General features: G+C 34.9%; 1 protein-coding gene and 1 long non-coding RNA gene across 4 annotated transcripts in view; one reads left to right on the top strand and one right to left on the bottom strand.

Annotated features, from left to right (window-relative positions):
• Nucleotides 1-17,117, bottom strand: part of TTF2 (transcription termination factor 2) — an 87,137-nt gene that overhangs the window by 33,714 nt on the left and 36,306 nt on the right. The gene's annotated exons all lie outside the window — the stretch shown is intronic.
• LOC147020971 (uncharacterized) lies at nt 9,555-11,442 on the top strand. The gene is made up of 2 exons (XR_015060683.1): nt 9,555-9,653; nt 9,751-11,442. It is a non-coding gene; the product is annotated as an uncharacterized LOC147020971 (long non-coding RNA).

Below are 17,117 nucleotides of genomic sequence, written 5' to 3'. Positions count from 1 at the left end.
GATATGAAAAATTATACCCGTATAACTCGTATCATCGATATGAAAAATTATACAGGTATAACTCATATCATCGATCTGAAAAATAATACCGGTATAACTAGTATAATCGATATGAAAAATTACACCGGTATAACTATTATAATTGATATGAAAAATTATACCCGTACAACTCATATCATCGATATGAAAAATTATGCAGGTATAACTCGTATCATCGATATGAAAAATTATGCAGGTATAACTCGTATAATCGATATGAAAAATTATACAGGTATAACTAGTATAATCGATATGAAAAATTATACCCGTATAACTAGTATCATCGATATGAAAAATTATACCCGTATAACTAGTATCATCGATATGAAAAATTATACCGGTATAAAGAGCATAATCGATATGAAAAATTATACCCGCATAACTCGTATCAGCGATATGAAACATTATGCAGGTATAACTAGTATCATCGATATGAAAAATTATACAGGTATAACTAGTATAATCGAAATGAAAAATTATACAGGTATAACTCGTATAATCGATTTGAAAAATTATACAGGTATAACTCGTATAATCGATATGAAAAATTATACAGGTACAACTAGTATAATCGATATGAAAAATTATACCCGTATAACTAGTATCATCGATATGAAAAATTATACCGGTATAAAGAGCATAATCGATATGAAAAATTATACCCGCACAACTCGCATCAACGACATTAAAAATTATACAGGTATAACTAGTCTCATCGATATGAAACATTATGCAGGTATAACTAGTATCATCGATCTGAAAAATACCAGTATAACTCGTATCATTGATTTGAAAAATTATACAGGAATAACTCGTATCATCGATATGAAAAATTACACCGGTATAACTCGTATAATCCATATGAAAAATTATACCCGTATAACTTGTATCGATATGAAAAATTATTCCGGTATAACTAGTATAATTGATATGAAAAATTATACCCGTATAACTAGTATCATCGATATGAAAAATTATACTGGTATAAAGAGCATAATCGATATGAAAAATTATACAGGTATAACTCGTATCATCGATATGAAAAATTATACAGGTATAAATCGTATAATCGATATGAAAAATTATACAGGTATAACTCGTATAATCGATATGAAAAATTATACCGGTATAACTAGTATAATTGATATGAAAAATTATACCCGTATAATTAGTATCATCGATATGAAAAATTATACCCGTATAACTCGTATCATTGATATGAAAAATTATACCGGTATAACTCGTATCATCGATACGAAAAATTATACAGGTATAACTAGTATCATCGATATGAAAAATTATACAGGTATAACTAGTATCATCGATATGAAAAATTATACTGGTATAAATCGTATAATCGATATGAAAAATAATACCGGTATAACTCATATAATCGATATGAAAAATTATACAGGTATAACTCGTATAATCGATATGAAAAATTATACCGGTATAACTAGTATAATTGATATGAAAAATTATACCCGTATAATTAGTATCATCGATATGAAAAATTATACTGGTATAAAGAGCATAATCGATATGAAAAATTATACCCGTATAACTCGTATCATTGATATGAAAAATTAAACCGGTATAACTCGTATCATCGATACGAAAAATTATACAGGTATAACTAGTATCATCGATATGAAAAATTATACAGGTACAACTAGTATAATCGATATGTAAAATTATACCTGTATAACTAGTATCATCGATATGTAAAATTATACCTGTATAACTAGTATCATCGATATGAAAAATTATACTGGTATAAAGAGCATAATCGACATGAAAAATTATACAGGTATAACTCGTATCATCGATCTGAAAAATTATACACGTATAACTCGTATCATCGATATGTAAAATTATACAGGTATAACTCGTATCATCGATATGTAAAATTATACCTGTATAACTAGTATCATCGATATGTAAAATTATACCTGTATAACTAGTATCATCAATATGAAAAATTATGCAGGTATAACTCGTATCATCGATATGAAAAATTATACCGGTATAACTCGTATCATCGATACGAAAAATTATACAGGTATAACTCGTATCATCGATACGAAAAATTACACCGGTATAACTGGTATCATCGATATGAAAAATCATACCCGTATAACTGGTATCATCGGTTTGAAAAATTATACAGGTATAACTTGAATAATCGATATGAAAAAAAAAATACCGGTACAACTGGTATCATCGATCTGAAAAATTATACCCGTATAACTAGTATCATCGATATGAAAAATTATACCGGTATAACTAGTATAATCAATATGAAAAAAATTACACCGGTATAACAAGCATAATCGATATGAAAAATACCACTATAACTAGTGTCATCGATTTGAAAAATTATACAGGTATAACTCGTATCATCGATATGAAAAATTATACCGGTATAACTCGTATAATCGATATGAAAAATTATACCCGTATAACTAGTATCAATATGAAAAATTATACCAGTATAACTCGTATTATCGATATGAAAAATTGCACAGGAATAACTGGTATAATCGATATGAAAAATTATACAGGTATAACTCGTATCATCGATATGAAAAATTACACCGGTATAACTAGTATAATCGATATGAAAAATTATACCGGTATAACTTGTATAATCGATATGAAAAATTATACTGGTATAACTTGTATAATCGATATGAAAAATTACACCCGTATAACGAGTATCATCGATCTGAAAAATTATACTGGTATAAAGAGCATAATCGATATGAAAAATTATACCCGTATAACTCGTATCATCGATCTGAAAAATTACACAGGTACAACTCGTATCATCGATATGAAAAATTATACAGGTGCAACTAGTATAATCGATATGAAACATTATACAGGGAGAACTACTATCATCGATTATGAAAAATTATATCGGTACAACTCGTATAATCGATTTGAAAAATTATACAGGTATAACTCGTATCATCGATATGAAAAATTATACCCATATTACTCGTATCATCGAAATGAAAAATTATACAGGTATAACTCGTATAATCGAAATGAAAAATTATACAGGTATAACTCGTATAATCTATATTAAAAATTATACAAGTATAACTCGTATAATCGATACGAAAAATTATACAGGAATAACTCGTATAATTGATATGAAAAATTACACCGGTATAACTAGTATAATCGATATGAAAAATTATACCGGTATAACTAGTATAATCGATATGAAAAATTATACCCGTATAACTATACCGGTATAATTTTTCATATCGATGATACGAGTTATACCTGTATAATTTTTCAAATCGATTATACTAGTTATACTGGTTTTTTCATATCGATCATGCTTGTTATACTGGTGTAATGTTTTCATATCGATGATACTAGTTTTGCCAGTATAATTTTTCATATTGATGATACTGAAGAGCATAATAATCGATATGAAAAATTATACCCATATAATTTGAATCATCGACATGAAAAATTATACAGGTATAACTCGTATAATCGATATGAAAAATTATACAGGTATAACTCGTATCATCGATATGAAAAATTATACAGGTATAACTCGTATCATCGATATGAAAAATTATACCGGTATAACTCGTATCATCGATACGAAAAATTATACAGGCATAACTCGTATCATCGATACGAAAAATTATACAGGTATAACTCGTATCATCGACACGAAAAATTATACAGGTATAACTCGTATCATCGATATGAAAAATTATTCCGGTATAACTCGTATAATCGATATGAAAAATTATACAGGCTTAACTCGCATCATCGATACGAAAAATTATACAGGTATAACTCGTATCATCGATATTAAAAATTACTCCGGTATAACTAGTATCATCGATATGAAAAATTATACAGGTATAACTCGTATCATCGATATGAAAAATTATACAGGAACAACTCGTATAAAATAATCGATATGAAAAATTACACCGGTACAACTAGTATACAACTAGTAAAAACAGCCATTTTTCCCTGCTGAGCAGGGGTTAGCTTTTGCGGGACCCACGCAATCATGGTTCCCTTCTTGAGGGGATGTTTTTTATGACCGGATGCCCTTCCTGGCGCCAACCCTGGTCACCTCTTACGACACACAGGGATATGGTACACCTATTCTAACCGGGGCATACACTGGGACCAGTACACTAGTACTTATTTTGCCGACCTCAGAAGGATGACAGGCTGAGTCAACTCCCTGGTGTTAATTCAGTGGAAAAACGGGGCTCAAACTCAGGACCCCTAGGATCCCAAGCCAGCCACCCTAACCGCTAAAGGCCTGGTCACACCTTGACGTTTTAGCCAGCGATGGCAACGTGTTAAAATTTATGTAAAACGCTGGCTTACGTTGAACTTTTGATGTTTTTTTTTAAAGATTCGGACGTATTCATAGCGACTTGGTCTTATGTATAACGCATTGGTAACTACACAGAACGTTTCGTTGTGTTATAGATAACTTATACCAACGAATGCTGAACCTGTTGTCGGCCTACACAACCGATGCCCAACGATAGTCTAACTCAGGCATAGCGCGTTGCACGCATCGCCGACGATGTCGTGGCGTAGCCTATTAAAAGGCTGACGCACAACGATTCGAATCATAACTGCCGTAGAAATGGAAGGGTCAAAATCGCGGTCACATACCTTGGCGATCTTGCCAGCGTATGCCGACGTAACAAAAAGTGTGTCTAAAACGTTGGGGCACGTCGAATACGGTATGGGTAAGTTTGGTATGCGCGAGTAGAACGCTAAATACGCTATCATAAGTCGTAGTAAGTAGAGTACGTCAAGAAATTTTGAACATCTTCAAAATTTTACGACGTACTCGGCGTATGACACACGTTCGCATGCGATGAGGATAAGTTTTACACACGATATGTGGACGCTTACACACGTCCACAAAGGCTACTTATAAGCTACTCATAAGTCGAAACACGTCGCGGTAATGTCTTTTATACGCGAAACTTATTTCTAACTTATGTTTGACGTGCTTTGAACCAATTCTTTATGTAGTCCCAACACACATCGACGTATGTAGACGTATTCCAATGACGTCTTCCGGTCGACAAAAAAAAAAAAAAATGAATGTGTTTCTAGCTTACAACTGCCATATAAAGACGTGTTCCCAGCGGTTTTGGGAATTGGTATATAAAAATGGTGTTCATAAAAGGGGAACCCAACAGTGTTTTCGAGTTCCTTTTTGAGTCGATGTCCATGTCAGCAGTAACAGTATCAGTATCAGTATTAGTCGTAGTTTGTTCATGTTGGCAGTAGTAGGTGGGTGTGAGGGGGAGGGTGTGGGTTATGATGGATCGTCCTTGCGTCCGCGTGTCCACGGGTAGGTTCATAGGCTGCCACTCAACGATTTAAATGGCTGCATCTCCACTATTGAAAGTCGACGCTTACGCTCAACAATTGGATTTTTTTTACACTCAACGACTTTTAAACGGCACCACTTCGCTAGTTTCATTGTTTACAATGAACGATTTAAATTGCTGTCACTCGCCTTTGTTTTTTTTTTTTATTTATTTTTTTTTTTGACGCTGGGGTTTGGAAATTTGAAACGTTTCTTCTGAACGTGTTAAACGCTCAAACTCGACTATTTTAAATAGAGGCTGCCGATTGACAATTGGAATCATAGCCAAGCTCGACATCGAAGTGTGAACATCCTCGTCATGCCGAAGAAAAGTTTGAAGAATGCTGCAAATAAGTGTCCTGGTCGTGGCCGTGGACTCTAACGCAAGGACGATCCATTATACCGACGTCTTTCAGCCTATGAGAAACTTAAAAGTAACGTCTGTCGACGTGTGGCAACGATCGCGTAACGTGCCAACAACACGTTAATCATAGGTAGGAAATAAGTTTCGGGTACTCTAAACATTACCTCGGCGTGTCTCAACTTATGATTAACTTACAAGTAGCATGTGTTGACGTCTGTCAACGATCGCAGACCGTGCCTACAACTTGTGGCCAGCGTAGCGGAACGTGTGAGTCATACGCCGGCATACGTCGTGAAATTTCAAGCATGAAAAAATTTGAGGACAACCGAAAAGTACAACGTTTAAAGCCAACGTACAACGACGTATGGCAACGTACTATGACGTATGCCAGCGTGCTCTCAATGTTATCAAAACTTACCCATAACGTATTCAACGTGTGCCAGCGTTTTAGAAAAAAAATTCAAAAATCGGCATACGTTGGCTAAAACGTCAAGGTGTGACCGGGCCTTAAGCGAACATCAGGCTTGGTATAACTATTATAATCGAAATGAAAAATTATCGCAGAACAACTAGTATCATCAAAATGAAAAATTATACTGGTTTAACGAGTATCATTGATATGAAAAATTATAGCGATATAACCGGTACATCGATATATCGCCGGACCCCACTATAGAGTGAAATCTCAAGTCTTTAAAAGCCATACCTTTTATTCTCAAGCATTTGCAGAACCACCAAGACTGATAAAGGTACCAGACTACATTGCTGAAGTACCAAAGTGGAAGATTGTTGAACTGCCAAATTGCACTTTTTCTTTCTTTCGTTCTTCAAGCAGGCCAGCTCAATAATGGCTGAAGCGATTACAATGATGCTGACGGGAGGAAGGGGCATTGTCTCTGGGGAATTGCACTCATACCACAAAAAAAAATTGAGAAAAAAAAAAACACAACAATACGACACCACAAGGTGTTGCATGCCATTTGCACATACACAGACTGGGAAACTGCCACAATCTACAAAGGAAAAGGGCCCAGAATAAACAGAACTGTTAAGCCAATAGATGTAGCTATTGAGCCAAGATACTTAAGCCGCTTCTATCAGGCTGGAGACCCCCCCCCCCCCCCCATGGACTGTTTTGCCACAGAGTGACATCGAGGATAAGCTCTCAAAGTGTACAAGATACTCCAATGGCTCAATGTCTCAAACAGAATCTGACAGTCTAGCCTCGCTCCGGCCTTGCTGTGGCTGGGTTGTTCTCACCAATAGGTGTAGACGTGATAGGCGAAACACTGGTGCCTTCGGCAGGTGAGGCTCATTGGCCTTGGTTTGGCAGCTCATCGAGGAGAAGGAAACAATGAATCAAAAATCCACCGCTGCCTCGACGTTGAGGTTTTGAAACCAACGGATGAGGGTTTAATGAGGGTAAAGGCAGCAGTCCTTAGGAATTGACCTTTGCATTCATGATTCCATGGGCTACCCTTGGGCAATGTCATGATCATGGATATGTGAAGCCATGGGAGCAGGTGGTCAATGACAATGCAGGTAGCTGGCACATACTGCCAGTACTGGTTGCATGGCCTTGTGAAGTCTCTTGCAAGGAGTCTCTTGTGGCGAACAATGGCTACGATCACCCATCTAGTTTCGGCACTGCTACGAAGAAAGCAATGGCAAACAACTTCCATACATGCCAAGAAAACAATCATGATCAGAAATGAAGAAGATAAAGCTGTGATGCTGGATGAAGAGACCCCCGATGTTTGAAAGCACTAAATGGCTACTGGGGAAGAGGAAAGGGTTTTGATGAGTAGGACTGGTCTATGTGATGGGAATGGATCAAACCCGCAAGGAAATCTCGTCGCTGAGACCGCCAGAACTGAAAGTTGAATTCTGAGCTTCTCAAAACGTTCACAAAATTGGAACACGGAATGCCAGGTCAACGAATCAGGGAAAGTTCGGTGTAATAAATAAAGATGGAGAGGACAATGACTGACATTTTGGGGATAAGTGAACATGGATACACTAGTTTGGGGCAATTTCAATATGGCGATGACACAGCGAAACCTATAAAAGAATTGGAGTGGCGGTGATTTGCAATCATAAGATGGCAGAGTCAACACCGGAATCCAATGCAATCAATGACAGATTAATATGAGTGAGGATGAAAGGACATCTAGTGAACACCACCATCATTCAGATATATGCTCCAACTTCTGCAGCAGATGAGATAAAAACAAAAAGTGGAGTTTTATGGTAAGTTGCAGGAACTGGATGAATAAGTGCCAAAAGAACGTTTCGGTCGATGGCGGACCGCATGTACGACGGTGGTCCCATATGATTATAATGGAGCTGAAAATTTCCGATCGCTTAGTGACGTCGTAGCGTTGCCAGTCGTATAAAAATACTGTATGGTACATACAATTATGTATAGTACATAATAGTAGGGTAAGAATACTGATTCTGGCTCACTTTTCCCCATGTAAATGAATGGGGGATTTTCAGCGATTCATATTTTTTTTCCCTAAAAATAAACCCCCCTTTTTATCCCAAGGTATATTTATTTGTCTCCCCTTTTAACTTGGAGGTTGAACCTCATTGAATTGAACACCTGGGGGTTGAACAGCTCACTCATTGAACCTATAAAGATTTGTTCATTCTCAAATTCCTTCAATAGTTTAATTTTCTTTGCACAATAATCCCCATCTAAAATATTGACAAACAAAACATTTGAATCTTTATATTTTTTAAGATACCCCATTTGTGCCATTACGAAATGATAAACTTCTCTTAATGCTCTTGTTTGACCACCTCCTGAGCCACAGGTTATTTTTTGTTAAGCCCCGCCCACTTTTCTTGAAGCCCCGCCCACTTTTGTTAAGCCCCGCCCACTTTCCACAAGGTATTCAATAAGCCCCGCCCACTTTTCTTTAAGCCCCGCCCACTTTTGCTAAGTCCCGCCCACTTTTGCTAAGCTCCGCCCACTTTTCATGAGGTATTTTTTCTAAGCCACGCCCACTTTTCCTAAGCCCCGCCCACTTTTGCTAAGCTCCGCCCACTTTTCATAAGGTATTTTTTCTAAGCCACGCCCACTTTTCCTAAGCCCCGCCCACTTTTGCTAAGCTCCGCCCACTTTTCATAAGGTATTTTTTCTAAGCCACGCCCACTTTTCCTAAGCTCCGCCCACTTTTGCTAAGCTCCGCCCACTTTTCATAAGGTATTTTTTCTAAGCCACGCCCACTTTTCCTAAGCTCCGCCTACTTTTGCTAAGCCCCGCCCACTCTTACATCATTTCCAGTTCATCTCTGACTCACAAAGAAATCACTAGAAAATTACAGGATGTTATGGTTTTGAAAAATTTCCCAATGAAGGCTTGCCTAGGCTTGCCCAGGGAATTTCCAAAGGAAACCACACCCACCAGTCTTTCTCTATAAAAGCTTCAAACCCAGGCTCCATTTTAAACATTTGTTTTTGCTGGCAATGGTGTTTTGTGTGCTTGTCTCGAACTCTCTGTCTTCTATGGAACTAAACCTTCAAGTTGATGAACTGGATTCAAACCTCTTATCTATTGAGGTAAGATTTTTTATTTTCCTATTTTCAAACTTTGATTGAAGCATACTCATTTAATAATTAAATAACTTAATTAATACATTATTATTTTCTCTCACAGGAAATTGTGTCTGAAATACGAAATGAAAATACTGCTTTTGCTACAACTTGGGGGAAATTGTTGGCTTGGTTGAAGACCTTATGAGCGACCAAGACCTTGAGTGGGATGACTTTGGTGTTCCTTGGAACTCTCTGTCTTGTATGGAACTAAACCTTCAAGTTGATGAACTGGATTCAAACCTCTTATCTATTGAGGTAAGATTTTTTATTTTCCTATTTTCAAACTTTGATTGAAGCATACTCATTTAATAATTAAATAACTTAATTAATACATTATTATTTTCTCTCACAGGAAATTGTGTCTGAAATACGAAATGAAAATACTGCTTTTGCTACAACTTGGGGCGAAATTGTTGGCTTGGTTGAAGACCTTATGAGCGACCAAGACCCACAGAACGAGTTCGTCCTTGATGACCCAACCAAAGAGTTATACCTTGGAGACCAGCAAAATCCTGAAAAAGAGTTTTACAGCAATAGTACTCATTGTGAGTTATCAAGACAATACCCACTGAACAAGTTATACCTTGATGAGCCAGAATACAAGTTTTACCTTGGAGACTCACAAATTTTGAAAAAAATCAGTAAATGAGTTCTGCCTTGATGGTTTAAATAACTACCTTGGAGACTCAGGAAAAGGGTTCTGCCAAGATGGTTCTAAATATGGGGCCTACCTTGGAGACTCACAAATTTTGAAAAAATCAGTAAATGAGTTCTGCCTTGATGGTTTAAATAACTACCTTGGAGACTCAGGAAAAGGGTTCTGCCAAGATGGTTCTAAATATGGGTCCTACCTTGGAGACTCACAAATTTTGAAAAAATCAGTAAATGAGTTCTGCCTTGATGGTTTAAATAACTACCTTGGAGACTCAGGAAAAGGGTTCTGCCAAGATGGTTCTAAATATGGGTCCTACCTTGGAGACTCACAAATTTTGAAAAAAATCAGTAAATGAGTTATCCTTAAGAGACTTTGTAAGTTGGTTTTACTTTGAATACTTGAAATGTGGGTTCTGGATTGATAACTCACAATGTGATACATATCTTGGAAACTCAACGGGAATGTGGTTATACCTTGAAGACTTGGAAAGTTGGGTTTATGTTGGACACTTGAAACTTTTTTGGGGGCTTTTATTTATTTATTTATTATTATTATTATTTTATTTATTTATATTTTGGAGACTTTTGGAGTTGCTATCACTCTTTAGGATCTAAACCTATCGATGTAGTTCTTTGTCGGATGGTGCTTGATGGGAGCAAGATCAAGAAAGTTCTGGGAAGAAAGTGCAGGCTTACTCCCCCTTTCTACGTCATCAAACCTGAAAGCCTTAAAAGACAGAATTGGAAGAAGAAAAAAAAAACGTAAATATATATATATATAGGTGGAAATCTCATTTTGAAAAAGACATTGTGTTGGGCGAGGATTGAGTTGGGGTTGAGATTTTGAATGTGAGGGTTGGGGTTGAGATTTTGAATGTGAGGGTTGGGACACACATACACATCAACAAACAAAAGTTAAGCCTTGACTATTCAGTTGAGGATTCTGTGTTTAGGGTTCACAGATGTAAGAACGTCCACCCCTTGACACACATTATATACTGTTATACACCTCGGACTTGGCCCTCGAGTGTCCACAAAGGTGTATTATCTGCTTAGTTTTGTCTTTTGTAATTCCTGTGAATAAAATGAACCTAAAATCTCTTCCCCTTCCAAATCATATATTTTATAAGTCCAAGGAACTGTATCTATTACATCAACAATTTTAAAAAGTTCTTTCGTCCATCGTTCAGTAAAACCCTTTTCAAAATGAGATTTCCACCTATATATTCTTACGATATCACCAACTTTGAACTTAGGTTTTCTGACATTAATCTCTTTTTCATATTTTAATTTTGTAAATGTTTCTGATGGCTTCATATTCGTTGACGTGTGAATCGTGTCATTATACTTATCCACAATATCCTGAATAAAAGATAACCATTGTTGTGAACCGAGTTGTGTGAATTTTTTATATAGTCTCTCTTTTAAGGTACGATTAAAACGTTCAACAACAACTGCCTTCCCTTCATTAAAGGTACTGTATTATGTAATACTGTTATTTTTTAGAAAATTCATAAATGTCTTGTTATAAAACTCTCTACCCTCATCAGTCCACAATTTCTTAGGTTTTCTCTTACTTTTATTAAATATCTGTTGAAAAGCTAACATAAGAGTATTACCTGTTTTGTTTTTTAAAGGGACAACCCACGCATATCTACTCCTCAAATCAATAACGGTTAAAGCATACTTGTACCCCTTATCATTATTGAGTTCAATCAAATCAGCAGACCAGATATAATCAACTTCCTTGGAATAAACTTTCCTTCTCTGAAACTTTGTGAATATTGGTTTATGTAATTCATCAGCTAATTGCTCTTCAGTCTTAATAGCATCATTAGAGCCTATAAGTTTTTTGAATTTCCAAGTCCAAGTTTCAATTTAGCACTAATCATCTTCTTCACGATGAACCTATCAACTTTTTCTCTCAAGGTTGGATTTTGTATCAGAGACAAATTATACAACATTTCTCTATCGGCTTCATGCTTTTCTTCCAACGTTGTGGTATTCCCATAATCAATATCGTGTCTCATGCACACTTCATCAACTCTATTGATTGGTTTACTCCAGGATTTAGGATTGTCTGCCTCATCTAATCTTTTATCCAAGTTTGTGCCTGGACCACAGAAAGAATACCCTGGAAGATGTAATTCCCCTGGTATTCCAGTAGTTGTAAATTTACTTCCTGATAAAAACTTTTGTATATCTCCTCCGAGTTTGTGTTTGGAGATAAATTGATTTTTTTTTTGAACCACACACCGAACATATACCTTTTTGTATAACCCTGTTATTTTTACTTTTAATATATGAAATATTTTTAGTATTAGTTTTCTTTTACATTTGAGACAATAACTCATTTATTTATGAGAAAAATTCCTGCAGAGTGCAAAAACCTTTTTAGTTTCCAACATGCACATTTGAATCTTAATTTTTAAAACATAAAGAATCCTTAGAAATGCCTTCACTCTCTCCTCCATTTATTGAAGAAAAAACTTGAATTAAAATCCATATCTTGTCGATGCTAATAGTCTTGTCGAAAGTATTGCAAATAGACTTGTCAATTCTTTGTTTTCCTCCTCGGTGGGTTGAGTTATTTTCTGTAATACCACCAATCTTTTTTGAATCTCACTGGTTTCCATATTTTGATATTTATTCATTCTCTCTCTTTCCTCCCTCTCTCTCTTCTCCTTTTCCTCCTTCTCTTTCTTCTCCCTCTTCTCTCTTTCCTCCTTCTCTCTCTTCTCCTTTTCCTCCTTCTCTTTCTTCTCCCTCTCTCTCTTCTCTCTTTCCTCCCTCTCTCTATTCTCTCTTTCCTCCTTCTCTCTCTCCTCCTTCTCCTTTTCCTCCTCTTCCCTCTCTTCTTCAACTCCTTCCTCATCCCTTACTATACTTGAATCGTTTACACCCCATAGAATATTATACATATATTCATCAGGATTTCTTGTTATTCCTGTATCCAAAATAATTTTTTTTACAACAGGAAACCAATAAAATTTCTTTTGAATTTCTAAAAGAGCCTTACCTTTTCTTAACCTTATAATTTTTTCATTATTTAACATTCTAATTAAATCTAAAGTTGTCGGTTTATCAACATCAGCATAATGCCAATCTTTTATTGAAAATACCTCATTCTTATGTTGTAGAACATATTTATTAAAATACCGAATACCCTTTTCTTGAAGGTATGCTTGGACACAGAAATGATAATTTTCTTGAAGCCTTCTTGCTGTCATTTATGTATTAGAAATATATGTTAGAATAATATTATGGCACGAAACACCTCCCCATCTTCCCATAGTTAAATCATTTTGTATTTCCTTACTTATTATATATAATCCTGTTTTTTCTGTTTTCATGAGATAAACAAGGGCAAAACCATTATTATATTTACCCTTATTAAATTCTTTTATTTGTTGTTTACTAATCGTGGCTCCACAAAACTCATTCTCGATACCAAGTGGATAATATTCTTCCTTACGAGACTGATTTAATTGTTCCAGGTCTTCGAGGTTAATTTTAAATGACCAATTATACCCTAAATCATTCATATCATACCCCCATTGTTCTATTCTCATACAAACGATACGCCCTTCTTTATAAAAATTTATTTTAATTCGAACTGTGAATTCTGTATGACCTGGAGATAATATCAACACTTCTGTATCTTTAGAATACACAGCCGTTTTATTTAAGTATATATATTGTGATAAATCGCTTAATCTCACCAAGTCATTCGCGTCAGTCGGGCTTGGATAATTTTTTAATTTATAAGCATTTTTCATGTTAATATTTTTGTTTATATTATATTTATGTCGTTCAGCCTGTGCCTTTGTGTAATAATTTGATAAATCAATATCCAGTTCTTGAGATACACCAAAGATAGAACCATCTTTACCAACATAAGTCATTTATATTAGATTAAAAATAATATCATAAAATTTTTTATTTTTGTTGAGTTGAAATAACACATATAGACATAATTGACCACAACACTTGGAATTTAATTCTTGGACTTGAAATGTTTGATAAACACCATTCTGTAAGAATTTTATGACTTCAACAGGTGGTGGAAGACCAAAACTATCAAAATAATATTTGTCTTGACTATTAAAAATACAAACCCAATGAGAACCGTTCCCATCATTATCTTCTAAGTTCATAATAATATTCTTTGTATGTTTCGACACATTTGTTAATTCATCTCTCATACAAATAACCACATTATGAATTTTTAATTTCTTACAATATTTGACAAGTTGTAAATTTGATGTTGTATTCTTTCCAAATTCTTTCAACCACTCATCAATGTTCATTTATTTATTAGAAAGATATAATCCATTACCTCTTTTCGTTAATTTTACACCTGCTTGTGCTATAGAAGAAAGCATATCTCCAACTAACAATCTCGCTTTATCAGGCAGACCTTCAAGTTTTTCAGCAAAATCTACAATTACACCACTTCCACTAATTTGTTTCTCCAACTCTTTGTTATGTCTTTCCAATTCTTTTTGAGCCTTCCTTTCGTTGGCAGTTTTGACCGCTGTTGAAATACCACCCGTCAATGCTCCAACCGCACTTAAACCAGCAAATAAAGGAATTAGAAATGGGAGAAATCCTCCACTCGTCTCTCTTATTGAATATTTTTTCAACATTGGTTTTGTCATTTTAATTTTAAGTGAGCCAGTGTCATTCAAGATTTTAACCTGTTCTCTTGTGAGCAAAACATCAATTCTTACTGCTCCTTTTCTCTGAATTGTATTAACGTTAATCGTACAAGGCTTTTGATTTTGAACACAAGATGATAGTTTATGAAGATTGATTTGATTAACATATACCCCAGTTGGTACTTTGCCACTCATTTATTTAACAAAAAATTATGTGAGACTAATCATCACACCATTATCTGTATTAATCTGCAATTCTGTTTCTTCCAAAAGCAAACAATATGTATCAACTTCTTCACTCTCTCCTCTTTCAATGTATAGGGAAGTATCCACTCGATTAGACTTTATAGTTTCTTTTTGAGCGCTCAGGTCAAACGTATAGATTGTATACAAACTTTTAAATGCTGTCATATCCAAAATAGGTTCTTTATTTCCATTACTTTCACACACCTTTTGGTAAGACTTGTATGCTTCAGCAAAATCATTTTTTTCCCAATTAATTTCCAATCTATCTCGTGGATAAAATGTTCCATCTAGAGAAACGCGAAGTTGTTTCACCTTAGCATTATCACTCAATGCATTATTCTTATCAGTCGCAGTATCACCATCTGGTTTTTAAAAAATCATCCACAGATATCGTGGCTTTCCTTCCAGAACACCCAAATTCCACGTGTAAGTAGTTTGATTGAGTTTAACGTGTTGACATCTTCTTTTGAGGTATGATACACTGAGTGGTTTCTTTGAGTTAAGTCTTCGATTCAACATCTCTTCTGTTTTAAGATTAGGAGTATATTCACTGATATACCAACTCATCTCCTCAATTACAAATTTATTCTGTTCACCAAAAGCACTACCAACACCAAAAAGCAATCTATTTTCATTATCATTCCTTTGTAGTTGAAATCTAATTTTAAGACCATACAGAACTTTATCATAATCACAAAATCCAAATATACCTTTAAGAGGAACTGCCACAGTAAAACTATTTTCTGCTTTTGTATCATCATTATACATTCCTTTCCTTTGAATATATCCAGGGTCTGTGTTTGTTCCCGTTGACATATCAGGAATAAAACCTTCGACAGACCCCTTTCCCATTCTATCACTGAATGTATAGAGTGTAAATTTCATCATTTCAGATACAGCAGAGACATAATCAACCGCTTCAACTTCTTGTGTTCCAATATACAATCGCACACTATCAAACATTTTCCAGAAGAAATCATTTACAAGTGTAGCGTTTGTGTTATTCCCAGCCTTAGTGAATTTAAATTTACACAACAAGAAACTTTCGGAGAGATTCAAATAGGTTTGTTGATTATTTATTTCAAAACTTTTTGTACCATTTGTATTCCAGTCTGTTCCAGTTATTGCATTTACCTTGAAGTAATCTTCTTTTTTAGTGGAGTTTGAGATAATAATAGTATCATCCAAATCATAGATACTATCAATTGCTTCCATACTTGTATTTATTTAGGAAAAAAGATGTTAAAACTTTTGAAACCCTGATCCAAGTATTTGAATTATTTTCTGTCGTTCTTGGGGGACAACTGAGTTTTACCTTTCTTAATTTCTTTTATTGCTTGTAATTTATGAGATTCTTTCTGAGCATCTTTTATACTCTTTACAGCACCTGCTACATTTCCCACAGCAGAAGCAGTTGAACCAATTAGGTCTTTATGTTTAAGAATAGTTGAACCAATACCCATGAGAGTATCAATTATCCCATCTCCTCTAAATTGATGTCCAACACCCCTTTGTCTCTTAGGTTTATAGTATCCTCTACCAAGATACATACCTTCACCCTTGTAGTACGGGAAAGGAACATCCCATCCCCTGTAATTATTTTATATTTTCCCAACTCGTGCTTCCTCACAATAACCATCGTATTTATTTATTGAAAAACTTCACGTAGGTGAATTCTGATGGATATAACTTCTCCATTAAAAGAAATCACACGATTATCTTGGTCGGTTATCCTAAAATTTACTCTGTGTATGGTTTTTCCTGACACAGGTAGATAAACCAAATTTTTAGGCTCCATATTGAATTTATAACCAATTGGGGTTGAGTATGCGCTGAATGAAAATATTGTATTTGTTTTTAATCCATCATTATAAGCACCATCAATCAAATCACAGTGAATTAACACCGAATTTATTCCTGAGGATATTTGAATGACATTATCACTGTAAAACGTCCCATTAGTTTCAATCTTTTTTGAGGAGAAACCTAATAACTCTCTAAATGAATTATCAATTGTGAAATCAACCTTGTAGTTATTTTTAACTTTAATCGTTGATTTTGAAGTATGTTTTTGAATGTTTATAACAATATTTTTTGGTTCATCACCCTGTTCTTTCATAAGACGAGCAATTTCGGAAGATATTTGAGAAATCTCGTA

This window comes from Eptatretus burgeri, chromosome 8 (genome assembly GCF_056783735.1).
Source record: "Eptatretus burgeri isolate ZD-2024b chromosome 8, Ebu_testis_v1, whole genome shotgun sequence".
NCBI lineage: Eukaryota > Metazoa > Chordata > Myxini > Myxiniformes > Myxinidae > Eptatretus > Eptatretus burgeri.
The sequence above is the reverse complement of the archived record's forward strand: the minus strand, read 5'-3'. Positions and strand labels throughout refer to the sequence as shown.